Source organism: Bison bison, unplaced genomic scaffold (genome assembly GCF_000754665.1).
Source record: "Bison bison bison isolate TAMUID 2011002044 unplaced genomic scaffold, Bison_UMD1.0 scf7180017864461, whole genome shotgun sequence".
In the NCBI taxonomy this organism is placed as follows: domain Eukaryota; kingdom Metazoa; phylum Chordata; class Mammalia; order Artiodactyla; family Bovidae; genus Bison; species Bison bison.
Window position 1 is genome coordinate 17,242,959 of NW_011495023.1, and position 12,299 is coordinate 17,255,257.

Genomic DNA, 12,299 nt, shown 5'->3' on the forward strand with positions numbered 1-12,299 from the left:
GGGGGGCGGGCGGGGTGTGTGTGTGTGTGTGTGTGTGTGGACAAGGAGATGACGATGATGATGATGAACAAGAAGAAGAAAGAGAAGCGGGCAGGGGAGGACAGGAGCAAAAATCCAGTTTTACGATATTAATATCTCATGATCATCTCAAAGTTACTCATCAGCTGACCAGAAGGCAACTCTTACTGTGTCTTACAGCCTAAGTCTTGTACCTACAATGTCCTTTCCAGATAAACTCTCTTAGCACAGAGGTTCTGAGAAAGAACCTCTTGAGAGCTTCCCGCTCTCCTCCTTGTGATTGTGGGGTTGGGTGGCAGGGAAGTAAAAGCCATAACCAACCAGAATTGACCCTCAGGGCAACCACTCAAAGATGTTATTAGATCATCCGAATTAGATTTGACTTTCCATCAGCCTGACTCCTTATCTGCTGCAAATCACATCCCACGCCTTGCAATGCAGCCTCTGTCTGTCCTCCTTTATTTAAACAGAGGCAGGGCTTAGTCTGGGCCACCTTAACCTTCCTGTCAGGGACAGATACTCTGCCGCCACGTGACTTAACCACAGGCTTCCTCTTAGACCCGACCAGAGGGGAAGACTCAGTTGTGACAACCAGCACACGCCCTTCCTGCCTCCACCAGCCATGGCCCATCCATCAGAGATGCTTCCTAGGAGGGGCTGGTCCCACCATTTACACCAGAGCTGCCCCGTGGCGGCTGCCTCCCTTCCATGTCACACCTGTAAGCACCCAGGAAATGCCTTCAATAGCTGACAGTTTAACCTAAGGTCTCCAAGGTGGTGACAATACCGCACACCCCCTCCCCAGGCCCTCTGAGGGGACCAGGCGTGGGTGATCACACCCCACAGACCAATGGTCAGTGAGTAGACCAGCCGCTGTGTCAGTCCAGCAAGAAGTTCATGGATGAAGGGACGGGTCCTGAGCCTAAGGAATCTGGGTCAGAAAGATGCATTCGCCACCTCATTTACCCCAGTAAACGTTTATCACGCACCTTCCACATACCAGACACTGTTCCAGGCGCTTGACGTCAAGTAGCAAACAAAACAGAAAGAAATCCTTTGCCTCCTGGAGTTAACAGTCTAGTAGTAAGTGAGGAAATGCCTCTTTCCACATAATTAATGTGAAAGGAACCAGAGCAATGGCACGAGACAAGGGCCCAGCAATGCTCGTGCAGAATGGAGGAGGAGAAAACACTTCTTGCTGGAATAAGGGAGGCTCGAGGAGGAAACAGGAGCATGACTTCGTTAAAACACAAATAAATATGCCTTCAGAGGCTCAAATATATATAGAAGTTTTCAGGAAAGACGACCCTACTGTGCTTTCTTTCATGTATTAAGGACTACTCCTCCATCACCTCCAAGGACAGGTCAATGGGGCTACGGGAGCAGGAGGCAGACACTAGGGGTTCAAGGGTGGCAGGGCAGATGGGGTTCAAAAGTCATGTTCAGACCCTCATTACAGTCAGATGTATAATCAACTCATAATCTCCCTCACGGCCCAGCAAAACCTACATACCCACTTCAGACAGTTTACTATCAGCTTTCATCACTGTCCCCCTCTGTTGATCCCAATGGTCAATCACCCTGATTCAGTGTGTGCTTTGTCTGTGCCCGCCTGCTGTCAAGAGCCCTCTGGGATCCCACCCTGCATCCATTGCAGCCCACATCACACGGAAAAATGCCCACAGAGTCTCTCTCCCTGAACAGCTTTTCTGGAAATATACTCGAGAATCAGAGAGTCACCTTTCAGTAGATGTGCAATAATCTAGTTGAATCTCTTGGCTTAATTTTTAAAATGTGTGAATTAAACACACACACAACTTTGCTTCCTTTGGGCCATCAACTGAGAAACTGCATAATTCCTTTTGGCTGGAACCTAGAAAACTTTGTTCCAAATTCAGCCAGCCTCCTCTTTTGGAGAATCCTTGTCAGACAGGTGTGCAGTTTCTATAGAAACGCTTCCATCAACAGAGATGTTCCTCCAGGCAGGGTAGCCTGTTCATTGACAGTCAGAGGTTTCAAAAATTCTAATTTTTTTTTATATCCTCAGCCTATGGGCCCTGAGATCGATTTGGCTTTTTAAAAAACAAAAAGTAGATCGATATGAATTTAAAAGTGATTTCCTTTTAGCCATGAATCCAGTCATTAAGCAGAGCAATTTGAAGGAGAGGAGGAAAATCAATGGATACACTGAGAAGTGGAAAAGAGGAACTGTGACTGTCCGTAATGACAAAATATTGCCAAGAGATTTGGAAAGACAGCCTTTTGAGGAAACAATAAGTTTGACGGTCTTAATGGCAGTCCTGAGGACTAATGACGGTCCTCGGTTTTGGCTGTAAGTCCTGGGAAATGGGAAGAAGGGCACCCCGCGAGGACTACCCCTGGCCTGGAGAGGATGACCAGCTTTAGGATGAGGGGGCTGAGAGGGTGCTGTTCCTGGGGTCCAGCCAAAGAGATCTGGGCGTGTCCAGGTAGGGCTAGCAGCTGTCATGGGGCTTAAGTGAGTTAGACCTGGGGAAAGACCTAAGGCAGCCACTGGTGATTAAGTTTCATCAAATTTATGTGTGATTAAAGTAAATCCCTACTCTTTAGCTGTCTTTCTCCAACTTTGATATTGGAAATTCTCACATCTCTCTCTAAATCAGGGGATATTATACAGACCAAGCCTGGGAAACGTGCCCAGGGATGCAGTCTATGAAAAAAATAAACTATTCAGCTGGGTCTCACCTTAACCCTCTGGTGTATCTACCTGGAAAGCTTATTTTAAAAGAATATGCTAAGTTTTGCTTCTCTTTTAAAATCCCATAAGTAAATCAGAAGTGTACATGTTATTTTTTGTGAGAGCAAATATCCAAAACTCTTGGTTATTTGCTGCTTTTTCAGCTGGTCTCAACAGTATTGTAAACACATTGTGAAATCATCAATACTTACGTTTTATTTTGTAACTCGAAACTCAGAAAGAATTCATCACCCCTTCCTAGTTTTCTCCTTTAGTTTTAGAAAATGACCAGTTTCTGATGTAGCTAGAATCTGGAAAAAAAAAAAAATTTTTTTTTTTGTTAAACTATAGGATGTGACTTCTAAAGCTGAGGAATACATAAATGAGATGAAATAAATTCTCTGAGAACAGTGGACTTCACCAGACTTTATCACTACCCCTCATTTCCATAAGGCCTCCAACAAGGGGAAGTGAAACTGACATAAAATTTCTGTAACAGTATTTTTTTTTTCTACTTGGTCATGCCCATCACGGCTAAAAATTGCCTTGCTTAACCTGGCTTAACTTGAAACATGTGCCATCAGCTACTGTAAACAACCAAGTTACCCCCCCATTTCTGCAACACAGAGTTCCCTTTCTTTCTCAATAAAGGGAAACCTTAGCAAGTTATGTCAAAAAGCATTGCAAGCCATTCATCCACATATGCAGGAGACCCAGAGCAACCAGAGACTAAAGCAGACATGGCCAGAGGGGACGGAAGAGTGTCAATTATGCTCCCTTCGTCTTGTAGGAGGCAGCAGATGAAATTTTAACGGATGAACAAACTCTTATCCCCCCAGGATGCTTTGACAATCTCCCAGATCTTGAATTAAAAAGTGCTGCTGTTTTTAACCACGCAGGATTTGCTCATTTGGCCTGTGGCTGCCTCACTCCCGTGAGCACTTCTGCTCCTGGAGGCTGGTGAGGTCTGGTGGCTTTGTTCTCTGCCACCAGGCTCAGTGCAACTTCAGAAGCCAAAGGTCACCAAGCCCTCCGGGTTAACTGAATATGCGGTGCAGTGCTCCGAAAATGCATCCAGAAACCCCTTTCTGTGTCCTTCCCAACTTCCTTTATTTATGCCAGACTCCCGGGATCTTGATTTGCCCTGCTGGCAGCAGCAAAAGGAATATCCTTCCAGCTTTCCTTACCACTCCCCCTGCTTCTCTTAGCCAGACCTTTGCTTTAGTATGTTTCTTCCTGTTTACAGCAGCGGCTAAAGGCGTTTAAGTACTGCAGTACACAGACCGCCCTAGGGGGGTGGGAAGCTCTTTTTACAAAACTGTCTACCTACAGAGATGCCTATGGTAACATGACCCCAAAACTTCCCCCCCAAATTCTAAAGTATAGAGATGCTCTGTTGCCAGGATATACTGGGCAGGGTATATTGAAGTATAATGTATCATAACACATGTACTTCGGTAAAGAACCTGCCTGCAATGCAGGAGACCCAGGTTCAATTCTTGGGTTGGTAGGATCCCCTGGAGGAGGGTATGGCAACCCACTCCAGTATTCTTGCCTGGAGAATCCCATAGAGGAGCCTGGCAGGCTACAGCGCAAGAGTCAGACATGCCTTAGCGTCTAAACCACCACCACCACCACGTGTACTTGGGGGGTTTGGGGGAGAATGGATACATGTCTAAGGATGGCTGAGTCACTCTGCTGTGCACCTGAAATCACCACAACATTGTCAACTGGCTACATTCCAATACAAAATAAAAAGTTAAAACTAAAAATTTAGAAAATGTACTTATGGATTATTATTATTATTAGTGGTAGTCATTAGAACAGATTAATGTGAAAAAGAGAAACATGTTAAAATTACAATATAAAGGAACTCCCTGATGGTCAGGACTCTATGATCTCACCACCAAGGGCCAGGGTTCAATCCCTGGTCAAGGAGCAAAGATCCCATAAGGCACTTGGTGAGGCCAAAAAGTAAATAAAGAGAAAGAAAGAAAAAAGATGACAATATATAGGCAAATGCATAAGGATAACATGACTGAAAAGAGCAGATTTAAAACTGTTCCAAGGTGCTGATTACAATTTTACCAAATAAATGATCACATATATCCATATGTGATCCATAGCTATGGAAATAATTATCTACAGATATATATTTTACATTTTATATTATATATAGATACTTAGTGGTAAAGAATCTGTATGCCAATGCAGGAGACTTAAGAGACATAGGTTCGATCCCTAGGTCGGGAAGATGCCCTGGAGGAGGAACCCACTCCAGTATTCTTGCCTGGAGAATCCCATGGACAGAGGCGCCTGGCAGGGTTGCAAAGAGTTGGACACAACTGAAGTGACTTAGAAAGCAAGCTATATGGTACAATTAAACTGAAAGAAGGAGCTGGTTCTTGATGATTATTAAGTTCTAGGATTCTATGAAAACTGAGTGTTAAAACTCTCACCAGCCTGAAAATATCCAACACTTCAGAATTACAGAATCTTGTCATCAGAAGGGGCTTGAGCTCAACCCTTTCATTTTGTAGATTAGAAAATTAGTCCAAAAGAAGTTAAATGACTTATTCATGGTCATAAACCTACTTCCTGGCAGGACCAGCACCTGGCCCACACATGAATCTGCCTCCTCGTCTCCAGAGCGCACTGCAATGGACTCAGGCAAAGAAGTAGGGGGGCCCCGGTTACCTGAATGCTCACTGTCCAGATCCCCACATGGTGAGGAGCTTTTTTTAGGGAAACGTGCCTTCAAAACTCTACAATATTTCCTAACAATCAACCATCAAGTGACTTGAATTCCCACTCAAAATCCCATCCCTGCTCATCATCAGCATCTTTCCTAATTGCAAATCTTGCCCTCCAAATACAGAATTTCATGAGGTTAATCAAAATATTAGAGAACTTCAGCAATGACAGGTAAAACAGTGGCAAATGGGGACTGAGCAGGCGGATGAGCCACAGTCATTTAAGAGAAACATTTTAAATGGGTGACAAGGTAGGGATTTCAACCCAGGAGGAGTTTGATAGTCAACAATATAAAAGGCCCAGAGGAAAATGGCTAGGATCTCAAGTATTTCTGTAAAACTGACCATCTTAAAGATGTGATGTCAATGTCAAATGGGATTTATAAAGTACCATGATACACAATTACAAGTTTGTCTAAAAGTGTATTCCTCTCCAAACAATTAATACTTGATTTTTAGCATTGCTCATTCTAAGAGTTAGCCAAGGTCAAAATGATCATCTACATTTTGTGAAGTCTAAACTAAAAATACTATTTTCGTGATATTCAGAGTTTTTGGCCAGATAATGCCCCAAAGCTTTTAAAAACTGTATTATGACATTCTGGTCCCTGCTTAAGTTGATTCAATTAAAATGGCTTTTTCCTGGTTCTAATTATCCCCAGATAACAAGGACCTGCTGTAGAATCTTCAGAAATAATTTTTTAAAGTATAAATCAGTAACATGGAGGGTTTTATGTCATTTCAAGCCAAGCATACATTTTAGAAGGAGGCACTTTAGATCTGAAATATCAGGGCACAGTGCGTTTTTAGTTGGTCCCTCTGTCTTAAAAAATCATGCATTTTATACAAAATAACAAGATTACAAAATTACAAATAACCATTTGTCTCAATTCTTTTAAAAAGTGTGAAACTATAATATGTTTACCATCCTGAATGACATAATTAAATTTTACAACCTATTTTACGTGAACATAACCATGAAAAACTTTCATAAGGTTCTTATCATGGCTAATTTGCATACTGTGATTAGTTCTATTATCTGCAATTATTTGTACTTCTGTGTAATTCAGTCTGAACTTCACCTGAGGACAATCAAGTTGCCCGAGTTGTCCTAGGTTCAAAATGTTTATTACATGAAAATGGTTGACATTCAGGGCTGCTTAACATTCACTTAGATAATGAAAGGGCCTCTGGTATCATGAAAACACAAGGCTTCATTTTAAAAGCATAAATTATTCAGTGGAACATTTTCTTCTAAGAGAATAAGAAAAGTAAGAGAACCGTTGTTTTTTTTTTATTAAATAAAACTGTAATGTTCTATAATAGAAAGATATTTATTTTCCAAATCTGTAGCAGTATTAATCATCTAAATAATTGATGACAGATAGAGCTTAAAGTATGTGGGATACTATACAGATTTGAAAGATTCACTTTTTGGGAACTTTCTAGCTTCTGCAACCAAAATAATAAACAATTTGTGATTCAGTTTGTTTACCAATCTCTCTCAAAGGTCAGGACCAAAATTATTGACTCAGCCTTGCTGTCAAATTTCCTTATTTCCCAAATGAGGATAAATGTATGACTCAGGATTAAGATGTGACTAACGTTTCCTTCCAGTAGGAACAGTAAAGCCACCAGCTCCCATGGCCACCAGAGACTGAAGAACAAAGGTGGGGAATACCATGTAGATGCCTGAGTGATTTCACCACTGTGGTCTAAGAACAATAAGAAGAAAACGCTCAAAATCACCCTCCCAAATATTTGAGCCTCAGGCTAAGTGAACCAGACAAGCCCTCCGCTCTGGTCTCCTTCCTGGAGGGGAATCAGAGAGCAAACGGAAATTCAAGGACCAGGGGAATCCCTGCTCCAATGACTCAGGTAAGTTTCTGCCCACCTCAGGGGAGAGGTTCCGTTGTTTGCTCTAAAAAGGAAGTGTCGGTGCAGGCAAGACTGATCAAACTACAGGAAACAAGAAATCATGGGCTGGGCTCCTTACTTTTGGCCAGCTGATTTAGAAGCAAGTGTCTGTCAATGTTAAAACTGCCTTTAAAAGGAAATGTACCACTAGACTTCCTATCAGCACAAAGAGATGACATCATGAAACTGATAATAAACATGGCTATCCCTCCCCAATGGATTGGCATTTTGTAGCCATGAGGGAGGGAGCATCCCCTTGCTGTCTAAGCAGGGATCCCAGGTGGGCTCAGGAATCCCACAGATGGCCTTAAAATGCTTTCTAACTGGGTCAGGTTTCCTCACCTCACCAACCTCTTTATTCATCTGTAAAATGGATACAGGAACAAAATCATAAGTGTCTTACAGCTTTAAGTGTCCAGTGTGTAGCATGGTGCTTTGAACACAAAATCACGTTCAAGAGTTTCGTTTACAGGAGACAAGGTGGGGAGGTTCGGTGCCCATTTGGCTGCACCGTTTAAGCCACCAGGAGCCAGCCCGGCTGGAAAAAGCACCATCATCAAATGACACCATAAAACCATGGATCTGAATGCACTCAAGACAGATCTGAACAACTGGTCAACGGGCTGGATTCTGTCTGAGAGCTGAATACAAGAACGGATTTTAATAATTGAACAACTGCTATGGCTTTAATGATAGCTTTGGATAGGCTAAAGGCTGAACTGACAAAGAGGGTTTTTTTCAGCCAGATTTGCTCAGTGTTTGAGTGAGTGGTGTTGCTGGGGCTTGAAATAAGGGGTGGGAAGCCGGATGGGGCCAGCTCTCCAGGCAGGAGAAGAAAGGTGGTTTGAGTCCAGGCCTTGGTGTGCCTGGGGTCAAGGGCATCTGCTATACTGCTTCCTCTGGGTACATGGGCTGGTGAAAATGCTAGAAAAGAAACCAAACCAACTGAACAGTGGTTTGGGCTCAAAACCCTCCCTTTGGACAAATAAGGAACTGAAAAGTGATTTTCAAAGTTTACACAGTGATGAAGTCTGACTGACCAAGCAAAGACGATGAGAGATTTCCAAATTCAGGGCAGAATGGATATTTTTTTTCCCTTTTTGAAGAAAAAGAGGACACAATAAACAGTAAAAACGTAGATCAAGAAAAATTAATTGACCTAAAATAAAGAGAGATTCACAGAGAACAAACTTATGGTTGCCTCAGGTAAGGATGTGGGGAAGGGATAGTAAGAGAGTTTGGGATGGAAAGGTGCACACTGCTATATTTAAAATGGATAACCAACAGGGACCTACTGTATAGCACATGAACTCTGCTCAAAATTATGGGGCAGCCTGGATGGGAGGGGAGTTTGGGCATGAATGGATACATGTATATGAAAGGTTGAACCCCCTCACTGTTCACCTGAAACTATCACAGTATTGTTAATTGCCTATACACCCATAGAAAATAAAATGTTTAAATAAAAAAATTAAAAAGAGAGACTCAAAATGTCAGCTTCTTTAGCAGACGCTTGACCAAGACAGAGACTGTTCACTGCGTAAAGACAAAATTGCTGAAATCAAAGGGAAACTTGGGAGGTGGATGAAGATGGTCCTTGAGGGAACACTGAGGCTCTAACTTCATTTATGTGGAAAGGAGACTCCCACAGTAAAACAAAGATCACTACTGGCCTTTTTTTTTTTTCTTTTTTTTGCTGAGAAAGCCCTCGGATGAATATTTTGCCCAAACTCTCTAACTTACCAGGTGACCCCAGGGGTACCCTCTCACCAAGAAGACACACCTACAAAAATCTTTCTACCAACAGGAGCCTGGAAATGTCACAGGAAGAGTTCTGGGAACCCCCTTCCATGAATCCTTTCCCATATCTTATAAAACAGTGAAGAAAGGCGTACGATTTCATTATCTATGGAAGACAGCATTTGGCTGTTTCCCTCTCCTGCTCTCACTCCCAATCATGAGTTTATCCTTGGCTAGCCAGGTACTTACATAAAAGCCAGTTGGAGAAGAATTGCAATTGAGCCAATAACCTCAAGGTTCTAACGAACAGCAGGTGCCACGGGACTGCCATCTTCCTCCTCTCCATCCTCCATCCCTCCACCACCAGGTGCCACTAGCAACAGCAGGCCCTACTAGCACAAGTGTGGGTGTGTCTGCCATGGACCCTTATCTTCATTTGGGAACTCCTCCTCCCTCCCACTGTCACTGCCTCCACCCCTCAATCCAAGGATGGACCCTGCAATGGCAGTTCACCCCTCTGGGCACAGCCATGGGCACGTGATCCAGGCCAAAAAGATTCCTTTCATAAGACTTGATTGAGCAGCACTAGAAGAAAGAGGGTCTTTCTTCTTTCTTTTTGGGTCAAAGCTGTAAGAACTGCCAGTGGCTATCTTTCAGGCCCAACCCCGAGAGGACACTTGAGCCCTGTCTGAAGCCAGCTTTACTCCTGGATTGCTCTAGTTTATAAGTCAACAAATTTGATGTTTTGCTTAAGCTAGTTTGAGTTGGGGGATGGGAAGATGTGCAACACCCAACTTTCCTCAGGAAATGTAAAACTGTAGCTTTTTATAGGAAAGAGAAAAATCTTATAATAATATACCTGGGCTTCCCAGGTGGAGCTAGTTGTAAAGAACCCACCTGCCAATGCAGGAGACATAAGAGACACAAGTTTGATCCCTGGGTCAGGAAGATCTCCTGGAGGAGGGCACAGCAACCTACTCCAATATTCTTGTCTGGAGAACCCCATGGACAAGGAGCCTGGTGGGACGGTCCACAGGGTCGGAAAGAGTCAGACGCGACTGAAGCGACTTACCAGTTCAGTTGCTCAGTTGTGCCCAACTCTTTGCAACCCCATGCGCTGCAACACACCAGGCTTCCCTGTCCATCGCCAACTCCCAGAGCTTGCTCAAACTCATGTCCATCGAGTCAGTGATGCCATCCAACCATCTCATCCTCTATCTTTCCCTTCTCCTCCCGCCTTCAATCTTTCCCAGCATCAGGGTCTTTTCCAGTGAGTCAGTTCTTCGCATCAGGTGGCCAAGAGATTGGAGTTTCAGCTTCAGCATCAATCCTTCCAATGAATATTCAGGACTGATTTCCTTTAGGATTGACTGGTTGGATCTCCTTGCAAGGGACTCTCAAGTCTTCTCCAAGACCACAGTTCAAAAGCATCAATTCTTCTGCGCTCAGCTTTCTTTATTGTCCAACTCTCACATCCATACATGACTACTGGAAAAATCATAGCTTTAACTAGACGGACCTTTATTAGCAAAGTAATGTCTCTGCTTTTTAATATGCTGTCTAGGTTGGTCATAGCTTTTCTTTCAAGGAGCAAGTGTCTTTTAATTTCATGGCTGCAGTCACCATCTGCAGTGATTTTAGAGCCCAAATAAATAAAGTCTCTCAGTGTTTCCATTGTTTCCCCATCTATTTGCCATGAAGTGATGGGACCAGATGCCATGATCTTAGTTTTCTGAATTGAGTTTTAAGCCAACTTTTTCACTCTCCTCTTTCACTTTCATCAAGAGGCTCTTTAGTTCTTTAGACTTAGCATGCATGCAATAATATACTCAGTAGCCATCTCCCACCCAAAAAGATTCTCCATTCCAACAGAAAATAATTGTTCACAAATACATTCAAACAGTCACTTATGTTTGGCAGAAAACTGTTCTAACTGGATGCTGAAACCTTTTAATTAAATAAGCCTTATAATTATAAGGCTCCGAGTTACTTTTAACATACTGTGACATTCCAATAAATTTGAAGGATCATGTGAAATATTTTTAAAAGAATTCTGTCAGGATGTGGTAGCATCTTTAAATATAATATTTAAACATAGTATTTCCTAGGGAACTGTCCCAGGTTAAAGCCTCATAGAGACATCTATAAAGCATAGTTCAGGGGCTACTTTTGGAATAAATGTTCCATTGAGAAAGGTTCAAAAGGAAGGGGATATATGTATACCTATGGTTGATTCATGTTGAGGTTTGACAGAGAACAACAAAATTCTGTAAAGCAATTATCCTTCAATTAAAAAATAAATTAATTAAAAAAAAAAAAACTCCTGTCTACAGCCATCCCACCTTGAATGTGCCCAATCTTGTAAGCTAAGCAGCATCAAGCCTCGTTATTACTTGGATGGGAGGATAAGCTCCTGAAAGAAAAAAAAACTCCATACCCAACAGCACAAGCAGACATGTTCCACCTTCCTGCAGCACTCAGACGTCTAGGGGAATCAGAGCAACATCCTCCTGTGGAGACCAAGACAGACACACTGACCTCCCCATTTGATTCTGCAGGAGGTGAACTCCTGGATGGGACTCCATGGAGCAGATGCCCACTGCAGACTCGAGCTTCTTCACTCCCCTCATCGCTCACTCCCCGGACCCTGAGGGAAGCTACAGCCAGAAGCAGGATGTTAGCTCAGACCACAAGTTGATGAGGTTCATCAGATGGGGTAGGAATAATCAATGAACATATTCCACTTCATAAATAAGGCCACCCTCCCAGGCATCAGTCCAAGTTATCTTATGGTGACAGTGAAAAGAAATCCCTAAACTGACACAGCTCACAGACCTTTGTGATCTCTCATGACTTTCAGACGTGCTGTCTGTGGACAATCTGATCATCAGACCCGTTCCCTGGCTCCGGATGGCTCCCATTCCTGGTGCGAACCTTCAACTCACAGCCGGCTGCTGACACCTTGTTTTCTGCACGTCTGCCCTTCTGCAAGAGCCCAAACTCTGGAGGAGCAGAGATGGAGTCGTCCTGATCTTGCTTCCTGACACACATTCTAAGGAATTTGACAGGCTGCCTAACAAATAAATACTCATTAAATGGATAAACCCTATTTCCTTTCACTTCACTGTTTTTTTTTTTTTTTTAAAAAGGGCAAA

At 43.0% G+C, this 12,299-nt stretch overlaps 1 protein-coding gene across 2 annotated transcripts in view; it reads right to left on the reverse strand.

Moving 5' to 3' along the window:
• SVIL (supervillin) overlaps positions 1-12,299 on the reverse strand; it is a 255,184-nt gene that overhangs the window by 213,909 nt on the left and 28,976 nt on the right. For both annotated transcript variants that reach the window (XM_010860023.1, XM_010860021.1), the window contains exon 2: positions 2,947-3,045. The gene's annotated coding sequence lies outside the window, so the exon portion shown is untranslated. The remainder of the gene's footprint in view (positions 1-2,946; positions 3,046-12,299) is intronic.